The sequence below is a fragment of the Ochotona princeps genome, chromosome 7, assembly GCF_030435755.1.
Source record: "Ochotona princeps isolate mOchPri1 chromosome 7, mOchPri1.hap1, whole genome shotgun sequence".
NCBI lineage: Eukaryota > Metazoa > Chordata > Mammalia > Lagomorpha > Ochotonidae > Ochotona > Ochotona princeps.
Genome location: NC_080838.1, coordinates 1198582 through 1210283, shown reverse-complemented (window position 1 = coordinate 1210283; position 11702 = coordinate 1198582).

Genomic DNA, 11702 nt, shown 5'->3' with positions numbered 1-11702 from the left:
AACTCCTACTGAGCCCTCCAACTCCTGGGACAGATGAGTCCACCCCTCCCCACCCCCACTCACTGTATTGCTGTTGTCTTAAAATCATGAGAGGAACCTGTCTGTGAGGCAAGAACTTCTGAAGGGCCCTCAAGTAATGTGAGCTGAAGTTCCACAGAACCATGCCCAGCGGCCAGCTCCGGTGATGGAGTCCTTTGCATCTGGCTGATTTTGGGTGGCACTCAGGGAGCCCAGAGCAGGTGAACATGGCCCCAGCTTCTACCTCTGCCATGCCAACAGCAGGAGGGCAGGGGCTGAAACCACTGGGAGAACGGGCTGTGGAGCAGGACAGTGAGGAGCCCCTGGAGAGGCTCAGTCCAACTGGCAGCCGTGTGGTCCCTGATGATTCCTGTGGAGGAGCAAACAGGCACTGAGGGAGGTCCGCAGGTGCTCACCCCTAAGCCTGGTCTGCCAGCCACATGTCCTGGCTCAGGGCACCTTCCCATGCCCGGCAGGGCAAAGGGAAGGGCCTGCAGTGAGCCGTGGTCTGGCCGCGTGGGCCCGGACAGGTGTACACTGCTGGGCAAGGGCACTCATCTGGCCACGTGTCCCATGCTCTGGCCCCATGGCTGGGTGTGCTCTTGGTTACAATGGACCTGGCATGTGTCCTGGGCTGGCCCCATCAGTACTCAGTGGCGGGAGTGTGCTGTGTTCCGTCCCAGGTGCCTCGCTGGGTGACAGCCGGCAGTTGCTGTGAGCTCTCCCCACCACTCCCTCGGTGATAACATGTGGTCTGGCTCCCACTTTTGAATCTCTAAGGTCACAGGCTAGGAAAGATAAGGTCCCTAGGGATTACCAGTGCCATGGTGCCTGGGGGTTGGGGGTTGGGGCAGTGGAGGAGGGAGCAGTGGCAGGGGAAGCATCTGGGCTGCTCTGAACTTTGCCTGGAGGCAGGGCCTGGCAGGGTGGGGGAGGGCAGTGCCAGACACTGGGACATCAGGGGAGCTTCTTCACCAGGAGTTGTGGCCAGCTTGGGGATTTCTCACAGCAGGAGCTAGCACCACTGCGCCTTGGATTCTGTCCTCTGTCCCCCAGAGTGGAAACTGGAGCTGTGGGCCTGTGTGGGCCAGCAGGTCCTTCCTTTGGCTACAAGCTGGCATTTCATGCCTCCACGTGAGCACCCTTCGCTTGTCCACCCTCCTGTTGGTGACCTTTGGGCAGGTTCCCATTGTTGGTTACGATCAGCAAAGATGCTGTGGACACTGTTGTTTAAAACAAGCAGGCAGGGGAGTCAGGTTGCCTGTATTCCACCCAAACACTTCCTGGCCCAGGGAGGAGTCCCCGGAGTGCCCATGCGAAGGGCAGTTTGGCATGGCAGGACTGTGTCCATTTGGGGCAGCCGCCATGTCTTGCGTTGGGTCACCCAGCTGCAGGGCACTGGATCTAAAGCTCTGCCCTTTGGGCACCCACGGCTGCCAGCACCCTGCTGGGCGAAAGCTGTGGCTGCAGGTCTCCAAGCACTGTGCCGGCTGTGGCCACCTGCACCTGTCCCATCTGCTTCCCGCACCCCCATGCTTGTTTATATATTTATGAGCCCTGGAATTGCTGCTTCCGGCATGCTATTTACTTAACAATATAGCAGTAATTGTGGGATAATTGTGAACAGACAGGGTCTGTGCTGTAAGTGGGCAATAAAACCCCGGCTTTATGGCTCTGCTACTAGGAGATGGATGGCCTTAATATTGCAATTATGTAATGGAGATCTGCAGGGAGACCCTCAGCCAGGGAGAAGGAAGAAACAGCCAGCAAGGGTCTTCTCTGTGCCTGCCCCCAGGGCTGAGATCTGGGGCTCCCAGCCTTCCGTGGTGAAGAAGAAGCTGAGAGAGCCTGATGAGTCAGGCCGGCATGAGTCAGTCCAGCTCCGACCCCTGCCGGCCTGCGTGGAAGGTGTCTGGGGCCATCTTGCTTTTTACAGTTAGTTAATGAATCAGGCAGAGGCAGAGAGAGATTCTATTTGCTGGTTTGCTGTCTCCATGACCACCAGGCTGGGGCAGGGAGCAGGACTCCATCCAGGTCTCCTATGTCCGTGGCAGGAACTCGGTACTCACACCATCTCTGGTGCCTCCCAGGGCGAGCACTGGCAGAAAGCTGGAGCCAGGACCTGGCACTGTGTACTGCACCTGTAGACTCTCCTGTTGGACATGTGGGTCTTCACAGCCAGGCCCTGTGCCCGCCCCAGAGCCCACTATGCTGGCCCAGCTGGCCTGGGATGCTGCCTTCCTCAAGCCACACAGAGCCTGGCACCTGCAAAGGCTGGGGGTCCTTCTGGGGTCTTCTCAAATGACAGTCATTTGCAACTTTTCTCAAATGTTGGTGTTAAGGGCCTCAGAGTACATTGAGACAATCTCCCTTATAAGAACATGCAAGTCAGGACACTCTCAGCTCCTGCCAGGGCCCTGTGTCTGGCAGGGGCTTGCCAGGGGGCTGGGCACAGCCAGCAGATGCCCGGTGAGTGCTGCCAACACTGCAGAACAGAAGCAGGGAAGCAGCAGGCCAGCGTGGGTGATTTCCACATCAGGGAGTGCACATAAGCTCAAGAGCTGCAGGCCAGCCGGGCCACAGGAAGCACCTGTGGGGGCTGTGCCTGGCCCGGTGTGGGCATCAAGATAAAGAACAGCAGTGAGAGATTGTGGACAAGTGACTAAGACAACCCCAGTGAGTCTGCAGAGCACAGGGGCATCCATGCTGTTGTGAGCACGCCTGTGGGAAGAGAGCATGCAGGAAATCGCTGGTGAGCACTGGGCCAAGCGGGAGAAACCTTCACCAGGAGCAGGCTCCTTGTAGGGACCCCTTCGCCCCTTCGCAAGCTGTTAATTCTGAGAGAGACTGGAGCAATGACAAAGTGCAGAGAACGGACAACCCCAGCTCTTCCCATCTCCAGGCAGCATCGCACCGCCACATCCCAGACAGGAAGTAGAGCCTGGATTTGCTGCCGAGGGAACCTCAGGCCCAGGGCTGTCCACATATAGCAGCTGACCGAAGAATCCTCCAGAAAAGGGAAATGTGATAAATCACATGGTGCCGGATGCTACCCCAGGTCGGGCAGGGTGGCAGGCAGGGCTGGTACCCAGAGGATCCACAAGATAAAAGCTAAGTGTGTCTGAACATCAAATGGCTAATGCAAGAGAAGGGTGGGGGCTGTCTGGGAGAGGGTCCACTCAGCCACCCACATGAGCCCTTGCCACATGCTGGCAGCATTGAACTTGGAGTCAAACCACAGGCTGGACGCAGGAAGCTGACTGAGTCTGCAGGCGATGCCAGCCAAGCTCTGTGAGCCCACACAGTAGCTTCTGGACTGTGATGATTCAGACAAAGCATGCCTGAATCAAGTCTGGCCAGAGAGCAGGTGTGGGTCCAGCGCCTGGTGGACATTGGACAAGCCAAGCAGGTGGCTGTTCAGCCACCTGGGAGACTGGATGCCTGGGAACTGCCAGCTGAGCTTCAGGAAGGCTGGCAGCTTCCTGAGGGCACAATCTGCTCCTCAGAGTTCGGTGTTGGATGCTCCAGTCAGGTGGACGAGTGGCTATGCCCTGCATGGTGCCCCCAGCATGCTTGGGCATGCGTGTAGGATGGGCCCAGCCCCCTTAGGCAGTGGGGAGCACCTGCGATGGCTCCAAGTGGAGAAACTCAGTCATGGAGCCAAAAAGTGAGCCCCCCAGCATCCCAGTGTCCCATGCAAGTGCCCAGGAGGGATGGAGCCCAGCCACTGGGCCAGGAGGTCACTGTTGGGACCCCTGGTTAGAGTCAAGTCTGCCATGAGCAGAATCCCTGGCTTCCAGTAGATGAGCTCTCCAGACGCTGTGTGACCCCGTGGCCCTTTCTGTGGCTGCTGGAACACCCTGTGTGGCTTCCAGTGGCACACACAGGTCAGCTATCAGTTCAAAAGTCGGAGACTAGTATGCAGGCCCCGACATGTGTGGAGGGCTGCAAACTCCTGGAGGCTCCAGCACAACGTCCTCCTGCATGCCTTTGCCAGGACCCACTTCCCATGGCCGGTGGTCCCTGTCCTCCGTGGATGAAGCCAGCAGGTGCAGGTGCCTGCTGATTCCTGCTGATACCCACCTCTTCTCCTTCCTGTCTACTGTGGGCTCCGTGGGGTTATCCAGGCACCTCCTGGAGCGGGCTCCTGGGCTCATCTCGAGGACAGAGGCTGGACACACTCACTCCAACAGCAGCCCAAGTGCCCCAGGTGTGTGGGATGCCTGTAGTCCCCAGGGCTGGGGCCCAGGAAGTGATGTTTGTGCTGTGGGAAGGCATTGTCCCCCCCTACAAGTGACTGCCAGTGACTGGAATGCTCCCACCCACAGCTCCAGCCTCTGAGCTCAAACAGGGCTCTGGTGCTTCGTCTTCTGATGGTTCTCTAGCCCTGCAGCCCCCCATGGGGCTTCCCTTCCTCCCTCAGGAGGTCCAGGGCCAAGGGCATCTGAGAACTGCCCCGAGGGCTTTGTCCAGTTGGAGGCAGCAGGAAGTGCCTCTCCCTGGCAGTGTGGGATTCTGAGGCCTCACTTCTCATGCCCTCATGGTGTGCTGCAGCAGGACCCAGGAAAGTCCAGAGAAACCCTGAGGGGACAGAGAAGCGAAGGAGATGGACGGCTGCTGGCCTGGCCCCTCCCAGCGCATACCCTCTTCTCTGCCCCCAACCAGAGGGTGCTGCATTCTTTCACGTGTCAGTCACTCACTCGTGCATGTGCCCCACACAGTGAGAGCCTGAGCTTGCTGTGCGTGTTGCCAGGTGAGAAGCATAGCCTGTGGGAGACGGGCAGGCAGGGGCTGGGAAGGCAACATTTGGGTCCATGCCCTCCCTGCCTCCCCTGCTGAGCCCAGGGGCACTCAGGTCAGGCCTCCCACATGGGTGGCAGGGCCCCAGCTGCTGCTGGTAGACAGCTGGACTCAGGAGCCAAACCTAGACTCACACCAGGCACTCCTCCACAGCATGTTGGTATCCCTGCTGGCAATCCCTGCCCCTTCTAGTAAATATTTGCTCAAAATGAATGGCAAGGGAGACATGTGGCCACTACCGGGTGGGGTATCTTGTCCCAAAATGTGAGGCCTAGAGGAAGGCGAGCCCAGTCATGTGGGGTGAGTAGCAGGTGCCAGGTGCATGGGTACTGTCAGGCCTGAAGTGGGCAGGGTGGAAGCGTTGATGTGCCAGGCTTTGGCTGCTTCCTCCTCCAGCAGGTCCTGGGCAGGCAGCGTCTTCCACCCCAAACATTGAGGGGATATGTGAGGATCTGCCTGCTCCGCAAGTGCTTTGCTGAGCTTCTGGCAAGTTCTGGCTTTAGGGTTACCGGCTCATGGCCGGGTGGCAGCCTCCAAGAACTGGTTGCACAGAGAATGGAAAGGAAGGCAGTTCTGCCCTTTGCAGCAGCGTGGCTGAACCGGAGGGACATTGTGCAGCATTTAATAAGCAAAAGGACAAATGCTGAGAATTCGCTTTTACAAAGAACCCAAAATAGACACATTCAGAGAAGCAGGGAACAGCAAGGTGGCTGCCAGGCAGGGGAAGGAACAGAGCCCGTGTCCAATGGGGAGTGAGCTTCTGTGTGGGAGATGAGTCAGCTCCAGCTGATGGCCAGCACACACCTGTTGGCCGCAGGGCCACTGTGTGCATTCTAGAAGGAGTGGATCTGCTGTGACATGAAGTGCACACACAGGCACACCACACCCAAGAATAGTCTGGAGGCTGGACGGGTTTGGTGCCGAGGGTACAGAGTCATCATGTCAGCTCCCTGCTAACCAGTACCCTGGTGGGCAGGTGTTGTCTCAAGTACCTGGGTCTGTGTCACTCACCTGGGTGACCCAGAAGTTCCCAGCACAAGTGATCGGCTTCAGGCTGCATGGGCCGGCCCCACGGTCACCCTTCATACCACTGAGTTGGGGCTGGGGAGATCAGCAGGTCAGCCTCCCTGTCCTAAAGCCATAGCCTGCTGGCTCAGGCTCTGCACTGAGTGTGGCCAGCACCCTGGGTGTGTTCCAGCCTGGGCACCTGCCCAGGGTCCAGTTAGCAAGATGGCAGGGCCTGCCATCCCCACACCAGGGACCCACTCTGGTGCAGCCACAGCTGAAGACCCCGAGACACTAGAGTTTTTCCTCTCCCAGTGCTGGACCCAAGAATCCATGGTTGGTTCTGGGGCCATATGGGCTGAGGCTCCCTGGGAAGGCCCTAGGGAACACTTTGGTCATGGCTCAGAACCCTGCCACCACATACCTCTTCTCACCCAGGCCTCTCTGAGCACAGTCCTGCTGGATTTAAGACTCACCCAGAAAATCCAGGAGGAGCCTGTGAAAACCAGCACCTGCAAGAGCCTTCCGCAAAGAGGCCCAGGAGGCATCCACTCAGAGGTGCTGCAGAGGTCGGCGTTCAACACATCACACTGGGGAGCAAAGAGTGGCCCTCAGGTGGGGAAGGGGAGGAGCAGAGGGGGAGACAGGGAGGAGGAGCCCAGTGGGCTGCAGGTGCCTGGCAGGGGACAAAGCAGACACTTGCCTGCCTCTCAGACATGGAATGGCCTCTGCACTGGCTGGGCATCCTGGCTGTGTTCAGACCAGGGCAGAATCACCTTGCCTTGCACGTAATGCATTAAAAGCTTCTATGAGGAAGCAACTGGGCTACAGCCAGGGCTGTCCAGGGATCCACGGGCCCTTTCTTGGGGCCAGGCTGGAGATTGTGGGAGGGCAGAGCTGTTAGTGCAAACACGGTTCAGGGTACAGCCAGCATGGACAGATGTCTCTGCTGGTCTTCTCTGGCACAGGTGCTTAGGTAGGCCCCTGGGGTGCTCGGAGGGCTTGTGGATGCAGTTCAGGTAGCTCCAGGCCGAGGTGCTGGGCAGCGCTGGCAGTCCTCCAGTGGCTGCGTCTGCTGTGTCTGCTTTGGCTGTGTCCTAGCTCTCACAGGATTTAGTGTTGGTGACAAATGAGGGCTGGTGGAAGGAAGGGAGGGAGGTGTTTTCTTTGCAGCAGGAGCTGACACTTCCAGCTGCTCCCGTTTGAAAGCTGCTTGGCTGTGGTGGCCCCAAGGCAGCCTGAGCTGGACTCCTGGCGGCTGGCATGATTGCCCTTGGCTGGGCACACGTGTGTTGCCAGCTTCCTCTCGGACAGATGTCGCTGGGTTGCTCTTTTGCAGCAAGGAGCCTGCCGTGGACGCTGGGCGTCAAAGCTGTGCCCTGGAGCCCACGCACTGGGCTCCCACCAGCTCCCTGCTGCCTCCCCTCCCCATGCACTTCTGTCCGCTCTTCACCAGTCAGTTGGCTACACCTTTGGCTCTCAGGGCCCAGAGGTATCACAGCCCTGCCCCAGCATGTTGGCTTGATGGCCTGGGAGAGCAATGAGGGTCAGGAGTCCACACTGGACCTGCCACCGACTGGATGAGGGCCTCATCTCACTGGCTCCTCCAGGACCAAGGCCAAGGTGGTGATGGCTGAGTCATTTCAGAGAGGGGTAGGGTGGGGAGCTCCTGTAAAGCTCATGGTCCCTGCACATGCTGGCCAGCACAGACTGAGCCACCTCCCTCTGCACAGTGGGTAGACTCAGGAATCAGCTGTCCAGTCCCTACCCTCTGTGCACCTTAGCCAAATATCCCAAGGAGGTCTCCTAGACCCCAGCCCGCTGTGCCTGGTGGAGGGGGGTGGGGGGAGGTGGCAGCCTCTGCCCAACAGTGCAGGCTGAGTCTGCCTGTGAACAAACTCCATTAGGGGTTCTGCTGTGGATGGTCCAGGCACCTGGACATGGCTTACCGCGCTCCTACTGTGTGCAGGGTAGGCGAGACCTGGGGAAACCAGCAAAATTTGCCTTCAGTGTCTTCCTGAAGCTTTCAGAAGATGCTAACCAAGCCTGGACAGACAAGGAGGACAAAGACACAGCAAGTCCCAGGCGAGCTGGCGGGGACAGGGCTGTTCACCAGCAGTGAGCACAGGAGTTAGTGTTCCAGTCTAAAGGCGGGCCTTGGACGTGGTGTCCATCTGATTACACCTCTCCCTCCAACAAATGAAACCCCTAGCACAAAATTCCAGACTGCATGCAGCCCTGGGGATGCCAGGTTGAAAAGCACCAGAAGGTTCTGGAAGTTTCCTTTCTGACAGATGTTCCCAACTCTTGGCAGAGGGAACCTTAACCTTGCTACGGGGTCCTCAAAGGGTGGTCAATTTTTTAAACCTTCTTTTTTAATTACCCAGGTTGTGAGCAATCAGGAGCTCTAGAACGTTCTGATGACTTAGAAGACTTTGATTAATTGGACGTGTTTAACCGGTCTGCGTCCGAGCTGCTCCATAGATAGTGGGGCTCAGAAGAGAATCTAACTGGACTAATTTTGTTCTCCGAGAGCCGGGGAAGCAGAAGTCATTCTTTATCAGTGCAGTGATGAAAGCGAACGTGTTCTCGGCACAGGGACCCTGATGAACCTTGCTGAGGAGGGCAGCCAGCTCACAGGGGCAGAGCCGGTGAGCACGCATTGGGGCTGGGGCTCTGGGCTGATTAGTGGTCGTTGGGATGGGCAGGAACAGGAACTGTGCTTGTAGCTAAAAAGACTAATTGGACTCATCTGCATCCAACATCCTGGCCGAATTAGGACATAGGGGGAAGAGTATACAAGGAGAGGTGAAGGAGCAATCACTGACTGCACTCCAGAACAAGGAAGAGGGAAGGAGAGAGAGAGAGAAGGGAAACAATGTCTCCTGCCATGGTGGCAGGAGAGGACTGCAGAGAAGGGTCGGGGTGAGATGAAGGAGGATAGGGGAATGGCAGGGTGAGGAGCACGGGGAGCATGCACACTGGGAGAGAGGAGCAGAGGATGGGAGGGCGACGTGAGCCACTGGTGGACGGAGGGGACTGTCAGTGCTGTGGGGGATTGGGGGAGGGACGGCGAGGGATTGGTGGGTGGGCTTGTCAGGTATGGTGCCATGATGTTACAGCAGATTTGGGTGGAGAAGGCGAGTTTATGAGGTTAGAGTGGAATAGGAGACAGCAAAAGTAGAACCCCAAGGTGGCGCGAATCTTAGGGAAGCCGACCTAGGGGAAACAGATATTTAAAATCCAAAGAGGCAGGTGCCTTCAGGACACCTGTTAGATCTCTCCTCACACTACACTCTTTGCATTGGTGTATGGGTCTGTTTCCCGAGTGCAGCCTCGGGCCCGCCACACCCAGGGTGCTTGAGGCGTCATTCTCATGGCCAGTGGCCACCCTTGCCCACCTGTCCCCTCAAAGACCGCTAGGGCCCTGCCGGGTCACCCCTTTGCAGTATCCCTGTCCTGCTGCAGCGCCTCTTGGTCCCAGCATCATCAGCATCATCTCTCCGTGTGGGACGGTGTTTGTTCTGTCATCCAGCAAGGGAGCCTTGGGTCTCGTGCTGAAGGCCCCAGAGTCAGCCTCTTTGCCGGGGTCTGGGGGCCTTGGGAGCCCCCCTCCCCCTATGCCCTGCCTTCTCCCCGCTTTCTCACTCTGTTAAGGAGAGCTTCTCTCTCCCTTTCTTCCCTTCTTCTTCTCCCTTCCTCCCCCCCCCCCACACCTTGTTAATGGCTGTCAGGACCCAGCAGGTGGGTGCTGCCCCCACTACCCCCACCCAGCCCATTGAAGAACCTGGATGTTTTTTGCCTTTTGTGATTCTGCCTTAGTGGCTTGGCTGGGGGCTGTGTGAACTCCAGGCCTGATAGTCTACCTGACACCCAGCAGGACACCTGGCAGGTCACATAGGCAGACCACTCCTCAGGAAGGAAGTACCTGGTGTTTGATAAGATTCACCGCCCTATAGCGCATCAACTTGTACTTTTTAAAACTGTATCACATAATACAATGTAATCAATGAATAAAAAAAAAAAAAAAGAAAGTTGCTTGTTTCAGACCCACCAATGGAAGCCTGCTAAATCATGACTGTATAATTAATAGCCTGAAATGTATAAGAACTGGGAGGCTTGGGCTCTCGTGCTCTCTCTCTCTCTGGCTCCTGTGCTTTTTGCCTTCCCTGCAGCTGCCTCTCCCCCGCCCAGCTATGCTGGGCGGCGGGGAGGTGGCTGGTAGACCTAGGTTAACCTAAATAAACCATCTTTATGCCTTAGCTCCGACTTCAGACTTGATGATTATCTGGGGATTTCAAAATCCGGCACAACACCATGACATGGACTCCTGTGTGGCACAGACAATGACAGAGCAAGCTGGAGCCGCTTCCGGGCCAAGTTCTGCTCCCTGAGAACTCACTGGAAACCTGGCTCCTAATGAAGCAATTTGCTCATAGGCTTATTTGAGATTAAAACGGCAATTATTTTGCAAATGCCTGTAGCTGCCTTCCCTGGCTGTGGGCTGAGCCTGAGATGGCGCTGCTGGAGCCTCAAGAATCCTGGGCAGAGTGGAAGGCACACCCTGCTCCGGGGAAGGAGCCTGCCAGCATGGGCCTGGACCGGCTTGTCCTTGTGGGTGGATGCCTGCTCCAAGCTTTCTCCCTACCCCCAGGAACCTGTCATTTGTGTACTCATCGATGTTGTTCCTTAGGACAATTTGCAAATCAGTCATCCTCATGCTCTCCTGCCTGGAAGTTCAGCTTTCCTTGTGTTGTGGGAAATTCCACGTGAAACACACTAGCAACCTCGTTACCTGTCTCAATGAAAGCAGGTTCTTCGTGTGGATAGTTCCAGCACAGAAGCAAGAGCTACTCAGGAAAAAGGACGCCCGTGGTACTGACAGGACGGGGCTCCAAGGGAGGAGAAGATCCCAGTAAATGGTGGAAGTGGTTCATGCACCATCTCGGGGAGTCACTCAAACTGGGGTGGGAGAAAGGACAGAGAAAATGCCTCCTTTACAAAGGACAGCAATGCAGCACCTTGTCCAGAACTAAATGACCTTGGAAGGGTGGCTTCCTTGTCCTGTCTGGAGGGTGCTGAGAGAGGGATTGATGTGGTGATTTTATTCTTTGGTTCCCCTTCAAAGAGAGGGGGTGCTCTTAAAAGAGTAAGAAATGGGAGGAGCAGAACTTTAAATTTTAAAAGGTAACTTCCCCAGGGACCAGAGACCCTAACTGCCTACTGTTGTTGTGGAGTAGGCGGGTAGTTCAGGGTCACCAGCTTGGAAGCCACTCCCCCACCCCACCCTGCCCCACCCACTTTCTGGTCCCTACTGCCCACCTGTGCCGGAGTCCAGCTCCAGCCTGGGTTTCGGAACTCGGGAAGGGTGCGTGGATGAGTCGCAGAAAGAAAGAGACGGACCACTAGGATTCCATGATGATAGTGGACTATGCAATAAAGCCGTCCACTTTATTTATACAGAATCAGTCAAACTCTGGCTCAGACTTTTTACGTTATGATTAAATGGGTGTTGCTAAAGATAATTCTGCCATTTGTCTCACCTAAGGCAAGCTCATACCTCTTGAATCAACTAAGGGAGGAAATGTAACACAGGAGGCAAGATCCAAAGATCAAAGAAAGAAGGAAAGAATGGGCTTCCCCTATACCTGGGAAGTTAGCACCCTTGATTAGCATATCATCAACGGGAGAGGAAAGGCTGTAAACAAGTTCCCACCACCTGGGGACGGAACACCTTTGATTAACATAGCAATGGTGGTAGCTGTAGCAGCAGTAGATAAAAACCTTTATGCTAAAGGCGAATATCAGTAACATCAACTTCCAAGCTCGCACAGATACCATACATCAACTGTTAATTCCACAGGGGCAGACAATGCCTA